At 50.4% G+C, this 9158-nt stretch overlaps 3 non-coding genes across 3 annotated transcripts; 1 reads left to right on the top strand and 2 right to left on the bottom strand.

Annotated features, from left to right (window-relative positions):
* Nucleotides 1-7061: 7061 nt before the first annotated feature.
* TRNAH-GUG (transfer RNA histidin (anticodon GUG)) lies at nt 7062-7133 on the bottom strand. The gene has a single exon. It is a non-coding gene; the product is annotated as a tRNA-His (tRNA).
* A 1060-nt stretch (nt 7134-8193) lies between these two features.
* TRNAH-GUG (transfer RNA histidin (anticodon GUG)) lies at nt 8194-8265 on the bottom strand. Its single transcript has one exon. It is a non-coding gene; the product is annotated as a tRNA-His (tRNA).
* Nucleotides 8266-8837: 572 nt separating this feature from the next.
* Nucleotides 8838-8909, top strand: TRNAH-GUG (transfer RNA histidin (anticodon GUG)). Its single transcript has one exon. It is a non-coding gene; the product is annotated as a tRNA-His (tRNA).
* The last annotated feature ends 249 nt before the right edge of the window (nt 8910-9158 follow it).

Here is a 9158-nt window from a genome sequence, read left to right as displayed (position 1 = left end):
TCCCGGGCACGGTGGGGTGCAGGTTCCTGGGCAGGGTGGACGCCGGAGAAGAGGAGAGCTTCGAGCCCGGGTTGAGGGGACTAAGGGGAGCGACTCGTGGACTGAAGGTGAGGTCTGCACGTGCTGCCACGCGTGCTCCTGTGGGGCGGGCGCGTCCCCATCCGTTCCCCCTTCTGCTCCCAGCGCAGGCGAGACGAGGGGACGGTAGCTAGCAGATCCCGGGGTTCCCGACCCTCCGGCTCCCTCTGCTCCCTCTCGTCCCCGCTTCCGAGCCTCACGCTCGGGAAAATCTCTCGCGAGGGCTGTTGTGCTTAACAAGGACCAGGAGGAGCAACCTCCCTGCTGGTGCTGCCGCCTACCTCCAATCCCCAGTTGCTCGCACCGCGTGGACCGCCAACCTATTGCTTCCCGAGGCAAACATCTCGAGTCACAGACCGACAAGGAACTGCCTGGAGATATCCACTTGTTTCTGTCGTGTCGTTCACACCCGCAAAACAGCCCTCAAACCAACACCCTCCCCCACTGGCTCACCTGCCCCAAGCGGCCCCTGCGACCCTGGCGGCAGCTAGCGACCCGCCCGCAGTACTCCTTCAGGCCCCCGGCCGGGTTTCATTGTCAGTCAGATTAGTGGCAGAATGAGAACAGACAAGTCAATAAACCAACTCTAGAAACGGTTCCCTTGTTGTCGGTCACAAATCCCTTTTTCTTCCCCAGCGCTAATGCGCGAAATGCTGGGTATTGTTGTCTTAGAACTACAGCCCCTCTGTCAGCGCCAGCGTTCGCCTCACCTCACGGGGCCCTGCTTCAGGACCTCCCCACTCCCAGGCCATGACTGTTGTTGAGGTAGCACAGAGGCACCTGAGGTCCCAGAGGGAAGGGAGTTCAAAGCCTGTATGTAGAGAAAGGCCTGAGGGCTACACGCAATCTGCTAGGATTTCCCAGGGTCACAGGTCTCCACAGGCTTGGCTGAGTCTCCATTTGGTGCAAATCGAAGCAGTTGTTCCCGGACTTGAATGTGAACACACATTTCCTGGGGATCTTATAAATTGCAGGGTCTGATTCTGGGGTACAGGTCCAGACTAGCTCTAATAGGCTCCCGGGGCATGATAATGGAGGTGTCCTGCACCCCAACCTCCAACCACCTACCACACATGAGAAGCAGGACTGTAGGAGGTATTGGTGTTGCAGTCTGGCTTCCTGAAGCACAATAAAAACATAAACATCTATGTCAATCAGTGGATTCTGCAGCGACTTCATCGTGCTTAGAATGGCGAGTTTGGCAGCAATTCATAACTGTTGAACTATCAAAACCACTTGAGCAAGACCCTTGGAGCATACCCCACATAGGGGATGGGGGATGGGTGGGAGGCTGGGTGGGGCTTCTCCCTTTATCTCCCCATTTACCCCAGATACAGAAAAAAAAAGAGAGAGAGAGAGAGAATGTGGAAAGAATAGTCTTATCCACTTTTCCTGTAGCCCTTGAACCTTTGTATCCTAATTAACCATGTAAAGATTGTCAAAAAATAAAGAAAAAAATAAACATGTTATGTGTGCAGCGTTTACAACTGATTGATGCAGAGCTGGACACAGAAGAATGGTCCAGCTGCTCCATCGAGGGGGATGTTGGGGCACGGGGACACAGGAGGTCCCTGAGCAGACTAACAGGACTTCTTTGGCTGCATATTTGACCCTTTCCTAGAAAGGGAAACATTGGCAGTTTTGTGAGTTTAAGGGAGGTGATGGATAGCGACGCACTTCGAAAGCTGTGGAATGCTTACAAGGGAAGGTGTCATATGAGGCCATGTGTTTAAGAATGCGGAGTTCAGCTGCTGACAGCTCAGAGGAATGGAATCAATGCCCGGAAATCTGCAGCTGCATGCAGGAGGCAGACCGGAGCCAGGAAGATGAAGCAAAAGGGTGAGAGGGCGTTCCAAGCTAGGTCAGCCAACACAGAGGTGGGAAGCAGCACACCTTCAACCAGGCAAAGAGTAGGGATACTGTTGGACAGGAAGGAGGGTGTCTTAGAGGGAGGGCTCAAGGGATCCTTCAAAAGATACAGTGCCTTTATGCACCATGCACTTCCTCCTGCTTTACCTCACAGGTCAAGGATCCGGTAGCAGAACAGCTTGGATTTTGGATTCTGGATTCTGGAATGAGGGATGCTAACAGCAAATGTTGATGTACTTTCCCTCCGGCCTTAGTGTGAACTCTTGGAAGCACAGGGGCCAGGCCGACTGAAAAGAATCCAAGGGGCAGCGGAAGGCGGCCACAGCAGGGCTCCCTTGAGGTCTGGGTGGTGTTTGCTAGAGCCACATTCTTTTTTTAAAGATTTATTTATTGCAAAGTCAGATATACAGAGAGGAGGGGAGACAGAGAGGAAGATCTTCCATCCAATGATTCACTCCCCAAGTGACCACAATGGCTGGTTGATCTGAAGCCAGGACCCACGTGGGCCATCCTGGAAACAGGGTTACCAGGATTAGAACCAGCGCGCTGGGCTGCAGAGCCACACTCTTATGATTGCGATCCTGCGTGGCAGCAGGGACAACCTTGTCACTTAGTGCTGAGCCTCTTGGCTGGCGCTCGCCTACCAACTGCCAAAGTGAAAAGGGTAACTTCTCCTTAGTTTTGTATTGCCTTCATTGTACACAGTTTTTATGTCTTCATTTTTTTAATCTAATGTTCTATGATTATTTCCTGCTTTTGTTAAAAACTTATTTTGGAAAAAAATCTTTTTTTAAAGATTTATTTTTATTGAAATGTCAGATATACATAGAGGAAGAGACAGGGAGGAAACTTTTCCGTCCAATGTTTCACTCCCCAAGCAACCTCAATGGTCAGAGTTGCACTGATCTGAAGCCAGGAGCCCAGAGCCTCTTCCGGGTCTCCCACGTGGGTGCAGGGTCCCAAGGCTTTGGTCTGTCCTTGACTGCTTTCCCAGTCCACAAACAGGGAGCTGGATGGGAAGTGGAGCAGCTGGGATTAGAACCAGTGCCCATATGGGATCCCGGTGCGTTCAGGGTGAGGACTTTAGCTTCTAGGCCACGCCGCCAGGCCTGGAAAAAATCTTAATCCTACAGAAAAATTAAAAGAAACTACAGTGGAAACCTGTATGTCCTTCACCTAGATTCATTATGTGTTTTTGTTGTTATTGTTGTTTATTTGATTTTGCTTCACCATTTGATACAAGAAATAATTTCATGATGCTTTACTTAAAAATATGATAGCAAGCATTTGCTAAGAATAAGAAATTCTGGGGCCCAGTGTGTGTTGACTCAATGGCTAAATCCTCCAACCTATGAGCATCCATATGGACACCAATTAACACCCCAGCTGCTCCACTTCCTAACCAACTCCATACTTGTGGCCTGGGAAACAGTACAGGATGGCCCAAAACCTTGGGACCCTGCTGCCACTTAAGAAACCTGGAAAAAGTTCCTGGCTCCTGGCTTTGGATGTGCTCAGTTCTGGCTGTTGCGGCCATTTGGGAAGTAAACCAGCAGATAAAAGATCTGTCTTTCCTTTCCATAAATCTGATCTGCCTTTCCAATAAAAAAATAAATCTATTAAAAAAAGAGTGAGTTGGACCCAGCGCCATAGCATAGTGGTTAAAGTCCTCACCTTAAATGTGCTGGGATCCCATATGGGCGCTGGTTCTAATCCTCTTTGTTTCTCCTCTTCTCTGTATATCTGTCTTTTCAATAAACATAAATAAATCTTTTTTTTAAAGATTTATTCATTTTATTACAGCCAGATATACACAGAGGAGGAGAGACAGAGAGGAAGATCTTCCGTCCGATGATTCACTCCCCAAGTGAGCCGCAACGGGCCGATGCGCGCCGGTCCGAAGCCGGGAACCTAGAACCTTTCCTGGGTCTCTCACGCGGGTGCAGTGTCCCAATGCATTGGGCCATCCTCGACTGCTTTCCCAGGCCACAAGCAGGGAGCTGGATGGGAAGTGGAGCTGCCGGGATTAGAACCGGCGCCCACATGGGATCCTGGGGCTTTCAAGGTGAGGACTTTAGCTGCTAGACCACGCCACTGGGCCCAATAAACATAAATAAATCTTAAAAAAAAAAGAGTAAGTAATTCTCTGGGATCTCAAGATCATTATCACAGTTAGGAGAGTTAATGTATTTAATAGTGTTGTATGTTCTATGTTTCCACTTTTCTCAAGAATGTCTTATACTTTGTGTGTGATTCCAATTCAGTCAAGGTTCCCATTGCATTTGTTTGTTAAATTTCTTTAGTCTATCCCATTTTAGTTTTTAAAATGTTCATTTTATTTGAAAAGCCAGGAAACAAAAAAAAGAGAATTCTTTCATTAGCAGGTTCAGTCCCCGCATGCCTGCAGCGTCCAGGAGTTGGCCTTGCTGGAACCTGGAGAAATCAGAAGTGGGGGAGCAAGGACGCAAATCAGGCAATCTGACTTGACATCTGGCATTCCACATGGTGACTTAAAGCCCTTCTTTGGTTTCCTTTAACCTTGAACACTTCCATACTCTTTTGTTGCTAGTTTATTTTTCATTGAATGTGCTGCTTTTTAAGTTTCCAGACCAATTGTCACTTAGAACATCTCACATTCTGGGCTTCCCCATGATTTCTTCATGGCTAAATTCAACTGAAACATTTCTGAAAAGACCACTGTATAGGGAATGTTGTGGTTTTTTTTTTTTTTAAAGATTTATTCATTTTATTACAGCCAGATATACACAGAGGAGGAGAGACAGAGAGGAAGATCTTCGGTCCGATGATTCACTCCCCAAGTGAGCCGCAACGGACCGATGCGCGCCAATCCAAAGCCGGGAACTTGGAACCTCTTCTGGGTCTCCCAAGCGGGTGCAGTGTCCCAATGCAATGGGCCGTCCTTGACTGCTTTCCCAGGCCACAAGCAGGGAGCTGGATGGGAAGTGGAGCTGCCGGGATTAGAACTGGTGCCCATATGGGATCCCGGGGCTTTCAAGGTGAGGACTTTAGCCGTTAGGCCACGCCGTGGGTTTGCCTGTAAATACACTGGTCCCTTTATTGATGACCTTAAACTTGATCGCTTGCTCAAAAGTTGGAGTCCACCAGATTGTTCCACTTGATGATTTGAAAGGCAGAGGTATGTAAACAGGCACACAGACACAGAGATCTTCCATTGATTGGAATGCATTCTGAAATGCCAGGGGGCCCAAGCCAGGAGGCAGGAACTTTCCCACATGGGTGGCAGGGAGGCAAGTACTTCAGCCATCAACTCGTTGCCTTCCAGTGCAGGGTCTGCATTAGAAGAAAAGCAGGCACTCTGATGTGGAGTATCAGCAGGGTCTTGTTTTGCTAAATGCCCACTTTCATTATTCTTTCTGATACTCAGATTATCTCAGATGTGGCCGATGGGAATCCTTTCAAGACATTCCTGTGTCCTTTGGTATTATCATTTAAAAAAATATATTTATTTGGAAGAGTTTACAAAGAGAGAAAGAGAGAGACAGAGAGACAGAGTCTTCCATCTGCCAATTCAGTCCACAAATAGCCACAATGGCCAGAGCTGGGCCTGTCCAAAGCCACGAGCCAGAACTGCTTCCAGTTCTTCCACATGGGTGCATCCTGGGCTGCTTTCTCAGGCACGTTAGCAGGGAGCTGGATTGGGAGTGGGGCATCTGGGACTCACCTTGTACCTTTATGAGATGCTAGCGTTGACAGCCCTAGATTTATTTGAAAGGTAGAATGACAGAGAAAAGAGAAGAGATAGATATATTACTTCCACAATAGCTGGGATAGTAGCTGGAACATGCTGAAGCCAGGGGCCTGAAGAGTGTCCAGGTCTCCCATACGGGTGACGGGCCAAAGCCCTTGGACCATCTTCCTCTGCTTTCCAGAGAACACTGGACTGAGTGCCTTTAGATGAGGCCACATCTTCAAAGACCATCCTATGCCCTAGGACTCCGTTAGATGTCAGGCCAGTTTCTTTACCACCAACGTTCACCATTTTTTTTCCTGCTTGGAAGAAGATTTAAGAGAGTAAAGAGGAAGGTGGAATATTTCTCCTGTTTAATGTCCCTGTGAAGAACAGGGAAAGAGAGAAGGAAGAAAGAGAGACCTAGAAGTTACTAGAAAAATGGACAAGTGTCTTCTCCATTTTAATTGAAACAGACAATTTCTGTTGTATATGAAACTGATATTGTTCTGCATTCAACACTTTGTAATATGCAGCCCTAAAGCAAACCTGGCCACTTCACACATTTCTTCATAAGATGCCTCCTGTTCAAATGTTCATGCAAACACACGCAACACTCAGTCCTGCCTTCCAGCTTGGATTTTCTAATCCTGGCCATTGTGACTTACACAGGATCCTGTCGGGTGATGGGGGTAGAACCCTCTTCCAAATTCAAGGTGCTACCCTGCCCTCCCAACCTGAAACCAAAGCATTGCTGCTTCCTGACAGGGCCTAGGCTCCGTCCATTTTACAAGGACACAGGAAAGAATCCCTCTCCCCTGCTTTTATCAGTTCCATTTGTCCCCTAACCTCCCCAGCCAGGAATCAGGCTTTTGGTGATTCACTCAGGTATGGGAACTTTTCCCCATAAAAGAGGATTGCCTTTTCTTGACAACTGTCATCTCACACATGAGTGTGAGCGGTGGGTGGAGAAAGAAGAGACTGGGTTTTATGCAGGAAGCAAAGATGAATATTTTTACATACACCATTATATACATAAATATCTGTTCATAGAGGTTACGGAAAGTTAGATGGAAGGAACCTTACTTCTTTCACTAGTGTCAATATATTTCCTTTTTACAAAAATTACTGAAATTTTAAAAATGTAAGAAAAAAAACCAATTATCGCAAGGTCACAGGGGCTCTGACTTGCTGGTGTAAAACGACTGACACACGGATTTTCTGGAGGAAAGGATTACAACCGTTTGATCTGAGGTTGTGTTAAGAGGAGTAAATGGGAATTCCTCGGGGTTGGCAGTCTTAAGGACTGCTCGATTTTCAGGCAAGAAAATAGCTGCTCCGGGAAGGAGCAAAACAAAAAAGTAGAATAAAGCAGACCCCTTGCCGTGCCATTGTAATGCCACAATGCCGTGACTCGGATTCGAACCGAGGTTGCTGCGGCCACAACGCAGAGTACTAACCACTATACGATCACGGCGAGCTACCGGGGACTTACATGGTTTGTCTTCCGATTGTCCCTTTCAGCAGTCATAGGCCGGCCCAGTTCGCGTCACTCGGTGACCCACTCTAGAGGCGGGGCTCCAGTCCGACGCGAGGCCGCAGGACGCGCAGGCGCACCGCACTCGCCCGGGCTTGAATTCGCGCCAGCCGGCGCCCGCGGCGGTGGGCGGTGGGCGGTGGGCGCGGTAGGAGTTTGGGGAGCGCTGCGGCTTCCAAAGACCGAGTTATTCTGAACTCAAGACCGTCCTTGGGGGGCGGGGGAGGGAAGGGGGCTCGCTCATCTTCCAGAAAACCCTTCCGGGTTCCCGGGCCTGCGGGGGCGTTCCTCACGGCTTCTCTTAACCGACTGCCCAACATTTCTGAGGGCTTGGGCGCCCCTGAACCCGGCGGGCTCCGCTCCCCGCCGCAGCCTCTGCTCCTCATCCTGGCCTCCGTCTGAGGGGCCTCCTGGGCAGCGGCAGGCTCCCTCGAATCCTGCAGTGCTGTCGCCGAGGCCGCGGTGGCCACAGGCCGTTCGCCATGCTGGGGAGATGCCAGTGTTCCGACTAGTGAATCCGGGGCAGCCGCCTGCTCTCGGCGTCGCCCGTTCCCAGCGGCCTTCCCTCAGGGCGTCCCACCGCCCCCATGCCCTAATTCCTTGACTGGGCGGGTGGGTGAGAAGCGCCCACTCCCCATCAGGCCGCAGCCTTCCCGCACCGTGGGCGGGGGTCGGCATGCGTACCTTTTTAGGATTTGCCACCTGGGATGATCCTGTCTATAAGAGCAACCTCAGAGGTTGCTTCACCATCTCGCCCTAAGGATTGCAGTCCGCCTCCAGAGCTTCCAAGGGAGGCAACGCACAGCATTTTTCATCCTGCCCAGAGCTCCGTGCTGCGTGTTTCTCCGAGAACTGTTCCCAGGACCCACAGTAACCGGAGGCCCAGATCCTTCGGAAATCCTATTTAGCAAAAGCTGACATAAATGTCGTACCCACCGCGGCCACAAACGACCGAAGGAAAAAAAAAGAGCCCTCTTGCCGTGCCATTGTAATGCCACAATGCCGTGACTCGGATTCGAACCGAGGTTGCTGCGGCCACAACGCAGAGTACTAACCACTATACGATCACGGCGAGCTACCGAGGACCGACAGCTGAGGCCGCTCCACAGCGCTCTTCACTGTTACTGGCTCCGCCCCCTTTGTCACGTCATTCACATGTCAGTGCTTGTTTCTGCTCTTCTCCGACCTCGCAGGCTCAATGGTCTCCTTTAGGTTATCGGTTCAGGTCCGCCCTTTCATGCATTCCCCGAAGTGGAGGCTGCGGTCGGGGCTGTGGGTGGATCTGGATTATTCCTTCCCGGGAAAGCGTGAAGCCACAGCCCCAGTGCCGGCCAGACCTCCTCGGGTGGAGGGATAGCGACCCCAGGCCTCCGCCGACGAGCCCGGCGGGGTTCAGGTCAGCACTGGTCTGACGCCCCCCTCCAGGGCTTGTTTAGTTTACAAAGCGCCTTCCGGTCCCCCGTGTGCGTTCGTTGTGCGGAGCCCAGCCGGATCTTTCGGGTCGGGGAGTCCTCACCACTCTGACCCCTTTCTGGAGTCAGGCCGAGGACAGAGCTGGTATAGCTGGGGAAAAGCTGGACGGCGGCCGCCTTCGTGACGGAGATGCTGCCCGGCCAGGAAACTGCCGTGGCGTCCCGGTAGCTCGCCGTGATCGTATAGTGGTTAGTACTCTGCGTTGTGGCCGCAGCAACCTCGGTTCGAATCCGAGTCACGGCATTGTGGCATTACAATGGCACGGCAAGGGCGTCGTTTTTTTTTTTCATTTAGATCTGCGAAGTTGGGATGGTGCTAAATTCCTTGTTAGGTTTCAGGTCACGGCACCGGTTAGGACAGTTCTCACACGTGAATATAGTGGATTGAACTTTCACGTTTTAATTTATTCATCTGCTAATGAACCAGCCAGCCTCCATATTCAGCATTTATAATTCTATTTGGGGATATATTCTGTGTAGTACATTGGCTGGT

The sequence above is a fragment of the Ochotona princeps genome, chromosome 6, assembly GCF_030435755.1.
Source record: "Ochotona princeps isolate mOchPri1 chromosome 6, mOchPri1.hap1, whole genome shotgun sequence".
Lineage (NCBI taxonomy): Eukaryota > Metazoa > Chordata > Mammalia > Lagomorpha > Ochotonidae > Ochotona > Ochotona princeps.
The sequence above is the reverse complement of the archived record's forward strand: the minus strand, read 5'-3'. Positions and strand labels throughout refer to the sequence as shown.